Source organism: Neovison vison, chromosome 5 (genome assembly GCF_020171115.1).
Source record: "Neovison vison isolate M4711 chromosome 5, ASM_NN_V1, whole genome shotgun sequence".
Taxonomy (NCBI): domain Eukaryota; kingdom Metazoa; phylum Chordata; class Mammalia; order Carnivora; family Mustelidae; genus Neogale; species Neogale vison.
Window position 1 is genome coordinate 51,189,669 of NC_058095.1, and position 17,032 is coordinate 51,206,700.

The following is a 17,032-nucleotide window of genomic DNA, read 5'->3' on the forward strand; positions in this document are numbered from 1 at the left end:
TTGCAGCTTGCTTGAGCCTACTATTGGCAGCACGGTGGCAGAATCCCGCATAGAGCAAAAGCCTCTTTGCCTGGGCATCCCCTCTAGGAAAACACAGCATTCTTGGGGAAAACAGAGTCGGTTCTGTGCGATGCAGATGCCTCTGCCTGAACATAGTCTCCGAAGCACGGTGTAAGAAACCCGCATGGAGCGAAATCCTCTTGTCCCGGGCATCCCCTCTACTTGAGAGAGAAGCGTGGTTGTGCCTGTAGAAACAGTCTTAACGAAAGGTCATAAAACAGGAGAGCATCCATTGCAACGTAGCGGGCAGGTGGCAAGACAAGTGTCACCCTCTGCGTTTGCTTAGAAATCAGAGTCGGTTCTGCGGGCGGCTGCTCCTGCTTGCCTAGGCCAAGTCTGAAGTTGGGAGAAACCACCCTACCGTGAAAGCCTCTTCACCAGGCTCCTGCACTGAGAAAGCACAGCATTCGTTGGGAAATCTGAGTCGCTTTGTGGGATGCTGCTGCTGCTTGCCTGAGCTAGTCTGCGCAGCACGGTGGAAGAAACCCGCATGGAGCGAAATTCTCTTGGCCCTTCCATCCCCACTGCCTGCGAGAGAAGCGTGGATGCACATCTGGAAAGGGCCTTAAGGATAGGGACACGGCTGTCACCGTGCTCCCCGGGAGCAAGTCTGGGGAAGGAGCAGAACGCCTCCCCGTGAGAAGAGAAGGAGCTGTTGGCCTTGTTGTCGGGAAACAGTCGCAAAGCAGGAGAGCCTGCCCTGGGAAGAACAGAGGGACGGTGGCAAGACAAGTGTCACCCGCTCCCTGTTCGTAGAGACAAAAGCCTGGCTTTAGGAAGACACGAGGGGACGGCTAGGGCAGGCGCGCATACTCCACTCTGAGGAAGTAGTCTGGGCAGAATGCAGGGCTGTTCTGTGTGCCTCCTGTCCCAAGGGGACAGCATCTCCAAGGCCAACAGTCCCTAGGGCTGACGTGGGCTTGCCACCAGGCGCCATACCCGGAACTTGCACATCTAGCTCCCTGGAAGAAAGGGCAGCCTGATGCCATCTTCCTCCAAGAGGTGGCAGCGTTGGGGGTGGCAGGGGGTGTGTGGGGAAGGGGAGGGCACAATCCCCCACAACTCCCCATCCTAGTTCACGGGCACTGTGCAGTGTTCCTGTCGCCTCTCCTTTCCTATGGGGAAGGCACTGGCCTAGTCCCCGAGTCCGCCTGAATTCCAGAGCAAAGAGCCAAGCCTTACTACGCCAGGAGATGGCAGTTGGCAGGGAGTGTCATCCAAGACAACGCACGCTGTTGCAGGGTGGTGGCTGTGTCTGCGAAGTTCAGCCTGGCACGGTGAACCCAGGGTGCGACCTTGGAGCCTGGGAGAGCAAAGCTCAAGAGGCACCAGCTCTCCCACAGTCTCCTTCCCTGACGCGACATAACGAACGCCCAAAGCCTTGCTGTGGAAGCAGCAGCGAAGTGCGGCTCAGGCCAAGCTGAAAACCTCTGCGAAAGCATAGCAGTCGCTGGGAAAAAAAGGTCGGTTCTCTGGGCTACTGTTGCTGCTTCCTTGAGCCTTGTATTGTTAGCACGGTGGCAGAATCCCGCATAGAGCGAAAGCCTCTTTGCCTGGGCATCCCCTCTAGGAAAGCACAGCATTCTGGGGTAAACAGAGTCGCTTCTGTGCGATGCAGGTGCCGCTTGCCTGAACATAGTCTCCGAAGCACGGTGTAAGAAACCCGCATGGAGCGAAATCCTCTTGTCCCGGGCATCCCCTCTACTTGAGAGAGAAGCGTGGTTGTGCCTGTGGAAACAGTCTTAACGAAAGGTCATGAAACAGGAGAGCATGCATTGCAACAACAGCGGACAGGTGGGAAGACAAGTGTCACCCTCTCCGTTTGCTTAGAAATCAGAGTCGGTTCTGCGGGCTGCTGCTCCTGCTTGCCTAGGCCAATCTCAAGGTGGGAGGTACCACCCTACAGGGAAAGCCTCTTTGACCAGGTTCCTCCTATGGGAAGGCACAGCATTCGTGGGGAAATCTGAGTCGCTTTGTGGGATGCTGCTGCTACTTGCTTGAGCTAGTCTGCTCAGCACGGTGGAAGAAACCCGCATGGAGCGAAATTCTCTTGGCCCTAGCATCCCCACTGCCTGCGAGAGAAGCGTGGATGCACATCTGGAAAGGGCCTTAAGGATAGGGACACGGCTGTCACCGTGCTCCCCGGGAGCAAGTCTGGGGAAGGAGCAGAACGCCTCCCCGTGAGAAGAGAAGGAGCCGATGGCCTTGTTGTCGGGAAACAGTCGCAAAGCAGGAGAGCCTGCCCTGGGAAGAACAGAGGGACGGTGGCAAGACAAGCGTCACCCGCTCACTGTGCGTAGAGACGGAAGCCTGGCTTTAGGAAGACACGAGGGGACGGCTAGGGCAGACGCGCATACTCCACTCTGAGGAAGGAGTCTGGGCAGAATGCAGGCCTGTTCTGTGTGCCTCCTGTCCCAAGGGGACAGCATCTCTAAGGCCACCTGTCCCTAGGGCAGATGTGGGCTTGCCACCAGGCGCCATACCCGGAACTCGCAGATACAGCTCCCTAGAAGAAAGGGCAGCCAGATGCCATCTTCCTCCAAGAGGTGGCAGCGTTGGGGGTGGCAGGGGGTGTGTCGGGGAAGAAGAGGGTATAGTCCCCCACAGCTCCCCATCCCAGTGCACGGGCGCTGTGCAGGGTTCCTGTCGCCTCTCCTTTCCTATGGGGAAGGCACTGGCCTAGTCCCCGAGTCCGCATGAACTCCAGAGCAAAAAGCCAAGCCTTACTAAGCCAGGAGATGGCAGTTGGCAGGGAGTGTCATCCTAGACCACGCACGCTGCTGCAGGGTGGTGGCTGTGTCTGCGAAGTTCAGCCTGGTACGGTGATCCCAGGGTGCGACCATGGAGCCTGGGAGAGCAAAGCCCAAGAGGCACCAGCTCTCCTGCAGATCTCCTTCCCTGACGCGACAGAGCGAACACCCAAAGCCTTGCTGTGGAAGCAGCAGCGAAGTGCGGGTCAGGCCAAGCTGAAAACCTCTGCGAAAGCATAGCAGTCGCTGGGAAAAAAGAGTCGGTTCTCTGGGCTGCTGTTGCTGCTTGCTTGAGCCTAGTATTGGCAGCACGGTGGCAGTATCCCGCATAGAGCGAAAGCCTCTTTGCCTGGGCATCCCCTCTAGGAAAACATAGCATTCTTGGGGAAAACAGAGTCGGTTCTGTGCGATGCAGATGCCGCTTGCCTGAACATAGTCTCCGAAGCACGGTGTAAGAAACCCGCATGGAGCGAAATCCTCTTGGCCCGGGCATCCCCTCTACTTGAGAGAGAAGCGTGGTTGTGCCTGTGGAAACAGTCTTAACGAAAGGTCATGAAACAGGAGAGCTTGCATGGCAACAATAGCAGGCAGGTGGGAAGACAAGTGTCACCCTCTCCGTTTGCTTAGAAATCAGAGTTGGTTCTTCGGGCTGCTGCTCCTGCTTGCCTAGGCCAAGTCTCAAGGTTGGAGGTTCCACCCTACAGGGAAAGCCTCTTTGACCAGGCTCCTCCTCTGGGAAAGCACAGCATTCGTTGGGAAATCTGAGTCGCTTTGTGGGATGCTGCTGCAGTTTGCTTGAGCTAGTCTGCTCAGCACGGTGGAAGAAACCCGCATGGAGCGAAATCCTCTTGTCCCGGGCATCCCCTCTACTTGAGAGAGAAGCGTGGTTGTGCCTGTGGAAACAGTCTTAACGAAAGGTCATGAAACAGGAGAGCATGCATTGCAACAACAGCGGGCAGGTGGGAAGACAAGTGTCACCCTCTCCGTTTGCTTAGAAATCAGAGTCGGTTCTGCGGGCTGCTGCTCCTGCTTGCCTAGGCCAATCTCAAGGTGGGAGGTACCACCCTACAGGGAAAGCCTCTTTGACCAGGTTCCTCCTATGGGAAAGCACAGCATTCGTTGGGAAATCTGAGTCGCTTTGTGGGATGCTGCTGCTACTTGCTTGAGCTAGTCTGCTCAGCACGGTGGAAGAAACCCGCATGGAGCGAAATTCTCTTGGCCCTAGCATCCCCACTGCCTGCGAGAGAAGCGTGGATGCACATCTGGAAAGGGCCTTAAGGATAGGGACACGGCTGTCACCGTGCTCCCCGGGAGCAAGTCTGGGGAAGGAGCAGAACGCCTCCCCGTGAGAAGAGAAGGAGCCGATGGCCTTGTTGTCGGGAAACAGTCGCAAAGCAGGAGAGCCTGCCCTGGGAAGAACAGAGGGACGGTGGCAAGACAAGCGTCACCCGCTCACTGTGCGTAGAGACGGAAGCCTGGCTTTAGGAAGACACGAGGGGACGGCTAGGGCAGACGCGCATACTCCACTCTGAGGAAGGAGTCTGGGCAGAATGCAGGCCTGTTCTGTGTGCCTCCTGTCCAAGGGGACAGCATCTCCAAGGCCACCTGTCCCTAGGGCAGACGTGGGCTTGCCACCAGGCGCCATACCCAGAACTCGCAGATACAGCTCCCTGGAAGAAAGGGCAGCCAGATGCCATCTTCCTCCAAGAGGTGGCAGCGTTGGGGGTGGCAGGGGGTGTGTCGGGGAAGAAGAGGGTATAGTCCCCCACAGCTCCCCATCCCAGTGCACGGGCGCTGTGCAGGGTTCCTGTCGCCTCTCCTTTCCTATGGGGAAGGCACTGGCCTAGTCCCCGAGTCCGCATGAACTCCAGAGCAAAAAGCCAAGCCTTACTAAGCCAGGAGATGGCAGTTGGCAGGGAGTGTCATCCTAGACCACGCACGCTGCTGCAGGGTGGAGGCTGTGTCTGCGAAGTTCAGCCTGGTACGGTGAACCCAGGGTGCCACCATGGAGCCTGGGAGAGCAAAGCCCAAGAAGCACCACCTCTCCACAGATCTCCTTCCCTGTCGCGACAGAGCGAACGCCCAAAGCCTTCCTGAGGAAGCAGTAGCGAAGTGCGGTTCAGGCCAAGCTGAAAACCTCTGCAAAAGCATAGCAGTTGCTGGGAAAAAAGAGTCGGTTGTCTGGGCTGCTGTTGCAGCTTGCTTGAGCCTACTATTGGCAGCACGGTGGCAGAATCCCGCATAGAGCAAAAGCCTCTTTGCCTGGGCATCCCCTCTAGGAAAACACAGCATTCTTGGGGAAAACAGAGTCGGTTCTGTGCGATGCAGATGCCTCTGCCTGAACATAGTCTCCGAAGCACGGTGTAAGAAACCCGCATGGAGCGAAATCCTCTTGTCCCGGGCATCCCCTCTACTTGAGAGAGAAGCGTGGTTGTGCCTGTAGAAACAGTCTTAACGAAAGGTCATAAAACAGGAGAGCATCCATTGCAACGTAGCGGGCAGGTGGCAAGACAAGTGTCACCCTCTGCGTTTGCTTAGAAATCAGAGTCGGTTCTGCGGGCGGCTGCTCCTGCTTGCCTAGGCCAAGTCTGAAGTTGGGAGAAACCACCCTACCGTGAAAGCCTCTTCACCAGGCTCCTGCACTGAGAAAGCACAGCATTCGTTGGGAAATCTGAGTCGCTTTGTGGGATGCTGCTGCTGCTTGCCTGAGCTAGTCTGCGCAGCACGGTGGAAGAAACCCGCATGGAGCGAAATTCTCTTGGCCCTTCCATCCCCACTGCCTGCGAGAGAAGCGTGGATGCACATCTGGAAAGGGCCTTAAGGATAGGGACACGGCTGTCACCGTGCTCCCCGGGAGCAAGTCTGGGGAAGGAGCAGAACGCCTCCCCGTGAGAAGAGAAGGAGCTGTTGGCCTTGTTGTCGGGAAACAGTCGCAAAGCAGGAGAGCCTGCCCTGGGAAGAACAGAGGGACGGTGGCAAGACAAGTGTCACCCGCTCCCTGTTCGTAGAGACAAAAGCCTGGCTTTAGGAAGACACGAGGGGACGGCTAGGGCAGGCGCGCATACTCCACTCTGAGGAAGTAGTCTGGGCAGAATGCAGGGCTGTTCTGTGTGCCTCCTGTCCCAAGGGGACAGCATCTCCAAGGCCAACAGTCCCTAGGGCTGACGTGGGCTTGCCACCAGGCGCCATACCCGGAACTTGCACATCTAGCTCCCTGGAAGAAAGGGCAGCCTGATGCCATCTTCCTCCAAGAGGTGGCAGCGTTGGGGGTGGCAGGGGGTGTGTGGGGAAGGGGAGGGCACAATCCCCCACAACTCCCCATCCTAGTTCACGGGCACTGTGCAGTGTTCCTGTCGCCTCTCCTTTCCTATGGGGAAGGCACTGGCCTAGTCCCCGAGTCCGCCTGAATTCCAGAGCAAAGAGCCAAGCCTTACTACGCCAGGAGATGGCAGTTGGCAGGGAGTGTCATCCAAGACAACGCACGCTGTTGCAGGGTGGTGGCTGTGTCTGCGAAGTTCAGCCTGGCACGGTGAACCCAGGGTGCGACCTTGGAGCCTGGGAGAGCAAAGCTCAAGAGGCACCAGCTCTCCCACAGTCTCCTTCCCTGACGCGACATAACGAACGCCCAAAGCCTTGCTGTGGAAGCAGCAGCGAAGTGCGGCTCAGGCCAAGCTGAAAACCTCTGCGAAAGCATAGCAGTCGCTGGGAAAAAAAGGTCGGTTCTCTGGGCTACTGTTGCTGCTTCCTTGAGCCTTGTATTGTTAGCACGGTGGCAGAATCCCGCATAGAGCGAAAGCCTCTTTGCCTGGGCATCCCCTCTAGGAAAGCACAGCATTCTGGGGTAAACAGAGTCGCTTCTGTGCGATGCAGGTGCCGCTTGCCTGAACATAGTCTCCGAAGCACGGTGTAAGAAACCCGCATGGAGCGAAATCCTCTTGTCCCGGGCATCCCCTCTACTTGAGAGAGAAGCGTGGTTGTGCCTGTGGAAACAGTCTTAACGAAAGGTCATGAAACAGGAGAGCATGCATTGCAACAACAGCGGACAGGTGGGAAGACAAGTGTCACCCTCTCCGTTTGCTTAGAAATCAGAGTCGGTTCTGCGGGCTGCTGCTCCTGCTTGCCTAGGCCAATCTCAAGGTGGGAGGTACCACCCTACAGGGAAAGCCTCTTTGACCAGGTTCCTCCTATGGGAAGGCACAGCATTCGTGGGGAAATCTGAGTCGCTTTGTGGGATGCTGCTGCTACTTGCTTGAGCTAGTCTGCTCAGCACGGTGGAAGAAACCCGCATGGAGCGAAATTCTCTTGGCCCTAGCATCCCCACTGCCTGCGAGAGAAGCGTGGATGCACATCTGGAAAGGGCCTTAAGGATAGGGACACGGCTGTCACCGTGCTCCCCGGGAGCAAGTCTGGGGAAGGAGCAGAACGCCTCCCCGTGAGAAGAGAAGGAGCCGATGGCCTTGTTGTCGGGAAACAGTCGCAAAGCAGGAGAGCCTGCCCTGGGAAGAACAGAGGGACGGTGGCAAGACAAGCGTCACCCGCTCACTGTGCGTAGAGACGGAAGCCTGGCTTTAGGAAGACACGAGGGGACGGCTAGGGCAGACGCGCATACTCCACTCTGAGGAAGGAGTCTGGGCAGAATGCAGGCCTGTTCTGTGTGCCTCCTGTCCCAAGGGGACAGCATCTCTAAGGCCACCTGTCCCTAGGGCAGATGTGGGCTTGCCACCAGGCGCCATACCCGGAACTCGCAGATACAGCTCCCTAGAAGAAAGGGCAGCCAGATGCCATCTTCCTCCAAGAGGTGGCAGCGTTGGGGGTGGCAGGGGGTGTGTCGGGGAAGAAGAGGGTATAGTCCCCCACAGCTCCCCATCCCAGTGCACGGGCGCTGTGCAGGGTTCCTGTCGCCTCTCCTTTCCTATGGGGAAGGCACTGGCCTAGTCCCCGAGTCCGCATGAACTCCAGAGCAAAAAGCCAAGCCTTACTAAGCCAGGAGATGGCAGTTGGCAGGGAGTGTCATCCTAGACCACGCACGCTGCTGCAGGGTGGTGGCTGTGTCTGCGAAGTTCAGCCTGGTACGGTGATCCCAGGGTGCGACCATGGAGCCTGGGAGAGCAAAGCCCAAGAGGCACCAGCTCTCCTGCAGATCTCCTTCCCTGACGCGACAGAGCGAACACCCAAAGCCTTGCTGTGGAAGCAGCAGCGAAGTGCGGGTCAGGCCAAGCTGAAAACCGCTGCGAAAGCATAGCAGTCGCTGGGAAAAAAGAGTCGGTTCTCTGGGCTGCTGTTGCTGCTTGCTTGAGCCTAGTATTGGCAGCACGGTGGCAGTATCCCGCATAGAGCGAAAGCCTCTTTGCCTGGGCATCCTCTCTAGGAAAACATAGCATTCTTGGGGAAAATAGAGTCGGTTCTGTGCGATGCAGATGCCGCTTGCCTGAACATAGTCTCCGAAGCACGGTGTAAGAAACCCGCATGGAGCGAAATCCTCTTGGCCCGGGCATCCCCTCTACTTGAGAGAGAAGCGTGGTTGTGCCTGTGGAAACAGTCTTAACGAAAGGTCATGAAACAGGAGAGCTTGCATTGCAACAATAGCACGCAGGTGGGAAGACAAGTGTCACCCTCTCCGTTTGCTTAGAAATCAGAGTTGGTTCTTCGGGCTGCTGCTCCTGCTTGCCTAGGCCAAGTCTCAAGGTTGGAGGTTCCACCCTACAGGGAAAGCCTCTTTGACCAGGCTCCTCCTCTGGGAAAGCACAGCATTCGTTGGGAAATCTGAGTCGCTTTGTGGGATGCTGCTGCAGTTTGCTTGAGCTAGTCTGCTCAGCACGGTGGAAGAAACCCGCATGGAGCGAAATCCTCTTGTCCCGGGCATCCCCTCTACTTGAGAGAGAAGCGTGGTTGTGCCTGTGGAAACAGTCTTAACGAAAGGTCATGAAACAGGAGAGCATGCATTGCAACAACAGCGGGCAGGTGGGAAGACAAGTGTCACCCTCTCCGTTTGCTTAGAAATCAGAGTCGGTTCTGCGGGCTGCTGCTCCTGCTTGCCTAGGCCAATCTCAAGGTGGGAGGTACCACCCTACAGGGAAAGCCTCTTTGACCAGGTTCCTCCTATGGGAAAGCACAGCATTCGTTGGGAAATCTGAGTCGCTTTGTGGGATGCTGCTGCTACTTGCTTGAGCTAGTCTGCTCAGCACGGTGGAAGAAACCCGCATGGAGCGAAATTCTCTTGGCCCTAGCATCCCCACTGCCTGCGAGAGAAGCGTGGATGCACATCTGGAAAGGGCCTTAAGGATAGGGACACGGCTGTCACCGTGCTCCCCGGGAACAAGTCTGGGGAAGGAGCAGAACGCCTCCCCGTGAGAAGAGAAGGAGCCGATGGCCTTGTTGTCGGGAAACAGTCGCAAAGTAGGAGAGCCTGCCCTGGGAAGAACAGAGGGACGGTGGCAAGACAAGCGTCACCCGCTCACTGTGCGTAGAGACGGAAGCCTGGCTTTAGGAAGACACGAGGGGACGGCTAGGGCAGACGCGCATACTCCACTCTGAGGAAGGAGTCTGGGCAGAATGCAGGCCTGTTCTGTGTGCCTCCTGTCCAAGGGGACAGCATCTCCAAGGCCACCTGTCCCTAGGGCAGACGTGGGCTTGCCACCAGGCGCCATACCCAGAACTCGCAGATACAGCTCCCTGGAAGAAAGGGCAGCCAGATGCCATCTTCCTCCAAGAGGTGGCAGCGTTGGGGGTGGCAGGGGGTGTGTGGGGAAGGGGAGGGCACAGTCCCCCACAACTCCCCATCCTAGTTCACGGGCACTGTGCAGTGTTCCTGTCGCCTCTCCTTTTCTATGGGGAAGGCACTGGCCTAGTCCCCGAGTCCGCCTGAATTCCAGAGCAAAGAGCCAAGCCTTACTACGCCAGGAGATGGCTGTTGGCAGGGAGTGTCATCCAAGACAACGCACGCTGTTGCAGGGTGGTGGCTGTGTCTGCGAAGTTCAGCCTGGCACGGTGAACCCAGGGTGCGACCTTGGAGCCTGGGAGAGCAAAGCTCAAGAGGCACCAGCTCTCCCACAGTCTCCTTCCCTGACGCGACATAACGAACGCCCAAAGCCTTGCTGTGGAAGCAGCAGCGAAGTGCGGCTCAGGCCAAGCTGAAAACCTCTGAGAAAGCATAGCAGTCGCTGGGAAAAAAAGGTCGGTTCTCTGGGCTACTGTTGCTGCTTCCTTGAGCCTTGTATTGTTAGCACGGTGGAGGAATCCCGCATAGAGCGAAAGCCTCTTTGCCTGGGCATCCCCTCTAGGAAAGCACAGCATTCTGGGGTAAACAGAGTCGCTTCTGTGCGATGCAGGTGCCGCTTGCCTGAACATAGTCTCCGAAGCACGGTGTAAGAAACCCGCATGGAGCGAAATCCTCTTGTCCCGGGCATCCCCTCTACTTGAGAGAGAAGCGTGGTTGTGCCTGTGGAAACAGTCTTAACGAAAGGTCATGAAACAGGAGAGCATGCATTGCAACAACAGCGGACAGGTGGGAAGACAAGTGTCACCCTCTCCGTTTGCTTAGAAATCAGAGTCGGTTCTGCGGGCTGCTGCTCCTGCTTGCCTAGGCCAATCTCAAGGTGGGAGGTACCACCCTACAGGGAAAGCCTCTTTGACCAGGTTCCTCCTATGGGAAGGCACAGCATTCGTGGGGAAATCTGAGTCGCTTTGTGGGATGCTGCTGCTACTTGCTTGAGCTAGTCTGCTCAGCACGGTGGAAGAAACCCGCATGGAGCGAAATTCTCTTGGCCCTAGCATCCCCACTGCCTGCGAGAGAAGCGTGGATGCACATCTGGAAAGGGCCTTAAGGATAGGGACACGGCTGTCACCATGCTCCCCGGGAGCAAGTCTGGGGAAGGAGCAGAACGCCTCCCCGTGAGAAGAGAAGGAGCCGATGGCCTTGTTGTCGGGAAACAGTCGCAAAGCAGGAGAGCCTGCCCTGGGAAGAACAGAGGGACGGTGGCAAGACAAGCGTCACCCGCTCACTGTGCGTAGAGACGGAAGCCTGGCTTTAGGAAGACACGAGGGGACGGCTAGGGCAGACGCGCATACTCCACTCTGAGGAAGGAGTCTGGGCAGAATGCAGGCCTGTTCTGTGTGCCTCCTGTCCCAAGGGGACAGCATCTCTAAGGCCACCTGTCCCTAGGGCAGATGTGGGCTTGACACCAGGCGCCATACCCGGAACTCGCAGATACAGCTCCCTAGAAGAAAGGGCAGCCAGATGCCATCTTCCTCCAAGAGGTGGCAGCGTTGGGGGTGGCAGGGGGTGTGTCGGGGAAGAAGAGGGTATAGTCCCCCACAGCTCCCCATCCCAGTGCACGGGCGCTGTGCAGGGTTCCTGTCGCCTCTCCTTTCCTATGGGGAAGGCACTGGCCTAGTCCCCGAGTCCGCATGAACTCCAGAGCAAAAAGCCAAGCCTTACTAAGCCAGGAGATGGCAGTTGGCAGGGAGTGTCATCCTAGACCACGCACGCTGCTGCAGGGTGGTGGCTGTGTCTGCGAAGTTCAGCCTGGTACGGTGATCCCAGGGTGCGACCATGGAGCCTGGGAGAGCAAAGCCCAAGAGGCACCAGCTCTCCTGCAGATCTCCTTCCCTGACGCGACAGAGCGAACACCCAAAGCCTTGCTGTGGAAGCAGCAGCGAAGTGCGGGTCAGGCCAAGCTGAAAACCTCTGCGAAAGCATAGCAGTGGCTGGGAAAAAAGAGTCGGTTCTCTGGGCTGCTGTTGCTGCTTGCTTGAGCCTAGTATTGGCAGCACGGTGGCAGTATCCCGCATAGAGCGAAAGCCTCTTTGCCTGGGCATCCCCTCTAGGAAAACATAGCATTCTTGGGGAAAACAGAGTCGGTTCTGTGCGATGCAGATGCCGCTTGCCTGAACATAGTCTCCGAAGCACGGTGTAAGAAACCCGCATGGAGCGAAATCCTCTTGGCCCGGGCATCCCCTCTACTTGAGAGAGAAGCGTGGTTGTGCCTGTGGAAACAGTCTTAACGAAAGGTCATGAAACAGGAGAGTTTGCGTTGCAACAATAGCACGCAGGTGGGAAGACAAGTGTCACCCTCTCCGTTTGCTTAGAAATCAGAGTTGGTTCTTCGGGCTGCTGCTCCTGCTTGCCTAGGCCAAGTCTCAAGGTTGGAGGTTCCACCCTACAGGGAAAGCCTCTTTGACCAGGCTCCTCCTCTGGGAAAGCACAGCATTCGTTGGGAAATCTGAGTCGCTTTGTGGGATGCTGCTGCAGTTTGCTTGAGCTAGTCTGCTCAGCACGGTGGAAGAAACCCGCATGGAGCGAAATCCTCTTGTCCCGGGCATCCCCTCTACTTGAGAGAGAAGCGTGGTTGTGCCTGTGGAAACAGTCTTAACGAAAGGTCATGAAACAGGAGAGCATGCATTGCAACAACAGCGGGCAGGTGGGAAGACAAGTGTCACCCTCTCCGTTTGCTTAGAAATCAGAGTCGGTTCTGCGGGCTGCTGCTCCTGCTTGCCTAGGCCAATCTCAAGGTGGGAGGTACCACCCTACAGGGAAAGCCTCTTTGACCAGGTTCCTCCTATGGGAAAGCACAGCATTCGTTGGGAAATCTGAGTCGCTTTGTGGGATGCTGCTGCTACTTGCTTGAGCTAGTCTGCTCAGCACGGTGGAAGAAACCCGCATGGAGCGAAATTCTCTTGGCCCTAGCATCCCCACTGCCTGCGAGAGAAGCGTGGATGCACATCTGGAAAGGGCCTTAAGGATAGGGACACGGCTGTCACCGTGCTCCCCGGGAACAAGTCTGGGGAAGGAGCAGAACGCCTCCCCGTGAGAAGAGAAGGAGCCGATGGCCTTGTTGTCGGGAAACAGTCGCAAAGCAGGAGAGCCTGCCCTGGGAAGAACAGAGGGACGGTGGCAAGACAAGCGTCACCCGCTCACTGTGCGTAGAGACGGAAGCCTGGCTTTAGGAAGACACGAGGGGACGGCTAGGGCAGACGCGCATACTCCACTCTGAGGAAGGAGTCTGGGCAGAATGCAGGCCTGTTCTGTGTGCCTCCTGTCCAAGGGGACAGCATCTCCAAGGCCACCTGTCCCTAGGGCAGACGTGGGCTTGCCACCAGGCGCCATACCCAGAACTCGCAGATACAGCTCCCTGGAAGAAAGGGCAGCCAGATGCCATCTTCCTCCAAGAGGTGGCAGCGTTGGGGGTGGCAGGGGGTGTGTGGGGAAGGGGAGGGCACAGTCCCCCACAACTCCCCATCCTAGTTCACGGGCACTGTGCAGTGTTCCTGTCGCCTCTCCTTTTCTATGGGGAAGGCACTGGCCTAGTCCCCGAGTCCGCCTGAATTCCAGAGCAAAGAGCCAAGCCTTACTACGCCAGGAGATGGCAGTTGGCAGGGAGTGTCATCCAAGACAACGCACGCTGTTGCAGGGTGGTGGCTGTGTCTGCGAAGTTCAGCCTGGCACGGTGAACCCAGGGTGCGACCTTGGAGCCTGGGAGAGCAAAGCTCAAGAGGCACCAGCTCTCCCACAGTCTCCTTCCCTGACGCGACATAACGAACGCCCAAAGCCTTGCTGTGGAAGCAGCAGCGAAGTGCGGCTCAGGCCAAGCTGAAAACCTCTGAGAAAGCATAGCAGTCGCTGGGAAAAAAAGGTCGGTTCTCTGGGCTACTGTTGCTGCTTCCTTGAGCCTTGTATTGTTAGCACGGTGGCAGAATCCCGCATAGAGCGAAAGCCTCTTTGCCTGGGCATCCCCTCTAGGAAAGCACAGCATTCTGGGGTAAACAGAGTCGCTTCTGTGCGATGCAGGTGCCGCTTGCCTGAACATAGTCTCCGAAGCACGGTGTAAGAAACCCGCATGGAGCGAAATCCTCTTGTCCCGGGCATCCCCTCTACTTGAGAGAGAAGCGTGGTTGTGCCTGTGGAAACAGTCTTAACGAAAGGTCATGAAACAGGAGAGCATGCATTGCAACAACAGCGGACAGGTGGGAAGACAAGTGTCACCCTCTCCGTTTGCTTAGAAATCAGAGTCGGTTCTGCGGGCTGCTGCTCCTGCTTGCCTAGGCCAATCTCAAGGTGGGAGGTACCACCCTACAGGGAAAGCCTCTTTGACCAGGTTCCTCCTATGGGAAGGCACAGCATTCGTGGGGAAATCTGAGTCGCTTTGTGGGATGCTGCTGCTACTTGCTTGAGCTAGTCTGCTCAGCACGGTGGAAGAAACCCGCATGGAGTGAAATTCTCTTGGCCCTAGCATCCCCACTGCCTGCGAGAGAAGCGTGGATGCACATCTGGAAAGGGCCTTAAGGATAGGGACACGGCTGTCACCGTGCTCCCCGGGAGCAAGTCTGGGGAAGGAGCAGAACGCCTCCCCGTGAGAAGAGAAGGAGCCGATGGCCTTGTTGTCGGGAAACAGTCGCAAAGCAGGAGAGCCTGCCCTGGGAAGAACAGAGGGACGGTGGCAAGACAAGCGTCACCCGCTCACTGTGCGTAGAGACGGAAGCCTGGCTTTAGGAAGACACGAGGGGACAGGCTAGGGCAGACGCGCATACTCCACTCTGAGAAAGGAGTCTGGGCAGAATGCAGGCCTGTTCTGTGTGCCTCCTGTCCCAAGGGGACAGCATCTCTAAGGCCACCTGTCCCTAGGGCAGATGTGGGCTTGACACCAGGCGCCATACCCGGAACTCGCAGATACAGCTCCCTGGAAGAAAGGGCAGCCAGATGCCATCTTCCTCCAAGAGGTGGCAGCGTTGGGGGTGGCAGGGGGTGTGTCGGGGAAGAAGAGGGTATAGTCTCCCACAGCTCCCCATCCCAGTGCACGGGCGCTGTGCAGGGTTCCTGTCGCCTCTCCTTTCCTATGGGGAAGGCACTGGCCTAGTCCCCGAGTCCGCATGAACTCCAGAGCAAAAAGCCAAGCCTTACTAAGCCAGGAGATGGCAGTTGGCAGGGAGTGTCATCCTAGACCACGCACGCTGCTGCAGGGTGGTGGCTGTGTCTGCGAAGTTCAGCCTGGTACGGTGATCCCAGGGTGCGACCATGGAGCCTGGGAGAGCAAAGCCCAAGAGGCACCAGCACTCCTGCAGATCTCCTTCCCTGACGCGACAGAGCGAACACCCAAAGCCTTGCTGTGGAAGCAGCAGCGAAGTGCGGGTCAGACCAAGCTGAAAACCTCTGCGAAAGCATAGCAGTGGCTGGGAAAAAAGAGTCGGTTCTCTGGGCTGCTGTTGCTGCTTGCTTGAGCCTAGTATTGGCAGCACGGTGGCAGTATCCCGCATAGAGCGAAAGCCTCTTTGCCTGGGCATCCCCTCTAGGAAAACATAGCATTCTTGGGGAAAACAGAGTCGGTTCTGTGCGATGCAGATGCCGCTTGCCTGAACATAGTCTCCGAAGCACGGTGTAAGAAACCCGCATGGAGCGAAATCCTCTTGGCCCGGGCATCCCCTCTACTTGAGAGAGAAGCGTGGTTGTGCCTGTGGAAACAGTCTTAACGAAAGGTCATGAAACAGGAGAGCTTGCATTGCAACAATAGCAGGCAGGTGGGAAGACAAGTGTCACCCTCTCCGTTTGCTTAGAAATCAGAGTTGGTTCTTCGGGCTGCTGCTCCTGCTTGCCTAGGCCAAGTCTCAAGGATGGAGGTTCCACCCTACAGGGAAAGCCTCTTTGAGCAGGCTCCTCCTCTGGGAAAGCACAGCATTCGTTGGGAAATCTGAGTCGCTTTGTGGGATGCTGCTGCAGTTTGCTTGAGCTAGTCTGCTCAGCACGGTGGAAGAAACCCGCATGGAGCGAAATCCTCTTGTCCCGGGCATCCCCTCTACTTGAGAGAGAAGCGTGGTTGTGCCTGTGGAAACAGTCTTAACGAAAGGTCATGAAACAGGAGAGCTTGCATTGCAAAAATAGCAGGCAGGTGGGAAGACAAGTGTCACCCTCTCCGTTTGCTTAGAAATCAGAGTCGGTTCTGCGGGCTGCTGCTCCTGCTTGCCTAGGCCAATCTCAAGGTGGGAGGTACCACCCTACAGGGAAAGCCTCTTTGACCAGGTTCCTCCTATGGGAAAGCACAGCATTCGTTGGGAAATCTGAGTCGCTTTGTGGGATGCTGCTGCTACTTGCTTGAGCTAGTCTGCTCAGCACGGTGGAAGAAACCCGCATGGAGCGAAATTCTCTTGGCCCTAGCATCCCCACTGCCTGCGAGAGAAGCGTGGATGCACATCTGGAAAGGGCCTTAAGGATAGGGACACGGCTGTCACCGTGCTCCCCGGGAGCAAGTCTGGGGAAGGAGCAGAACGCCTCCCCGTGAGAAGAGAAGGAGCCGATGGCCTTGTTGTCGGGAAACAGTCGCAAAGCAGGAGAGCCTGCCCTGGGAAGAACAGAGGGACGGTGGCAAGACAAGCGTCACCCGCTCACTGTGCGTAGAGACGGAAGCCTGGCTTTAGGAAGACACGAGGGGACGGCTAGGGCAGACGCGCATACTCCACTCTGAGGAAGGAGTCTGGGCAGAATGCAGGCCTGTTCTGTGTGCCTCCTGTCCAAGGGGACAGCATCTCCAAGGCCACCTGTCCCTAGGGCAGACGTGGGCTTGCCACCAGGCGCCATACCCAGAACTCGCAGATGCAGCTCCCTGGAAGAAAGGGCAGCCAGATGCCATCTTCCTCCAAGAGGTGGCAGCGTTGGGGGTGGAAGGGGGTGTGTCAGGGAAGAAGAGGGTATAGTCCCCCACAGCTCCCCATCCCAGTGCACGGGCGCTGTGCAGGGTTCCTGTCGCCTCTCCTTTCCTATGGGGAAGGCACTGGCCTAGTCCCCGAGTCCGCATGAACTCCAGAGCAAAAAGCCAAGCCTTACTAAGCCAGGAGATGGCAGTTGGCAGGGAGTGTCATCCTAGACCACGCACGCTGCTGCAGGGTGGAGGCTGTGTCTGCGAAGTTCAGCCTGGTACGGTGAACCCAGGGTGCCACCATGGAGCCTGGGAGAGCAAAGCCCAAGAAGCACCACCTCTCCACAGATCTCCTTCCCTGTCGCGACAGAGCGAACGCCCAAAGCCTTCCTGAGGAAGCAGTAGCGAAGTGCGGTTCAGGCCAAGCTGAAAACCTCTGCGAAAGCATAGCAGTTGCTGGGAAAAAAGAGTCGGTTGTCTGGGCTGCTGTTGCAGCTTGCTTGAGCCTACTATTGGCAGCACGGTGGCAGAATCCCGCATAGAGCAAAAGCCTCTTTGCCTGGGCATCCCCGCTAGGAAAACACAGCATTCTTGGGGAAA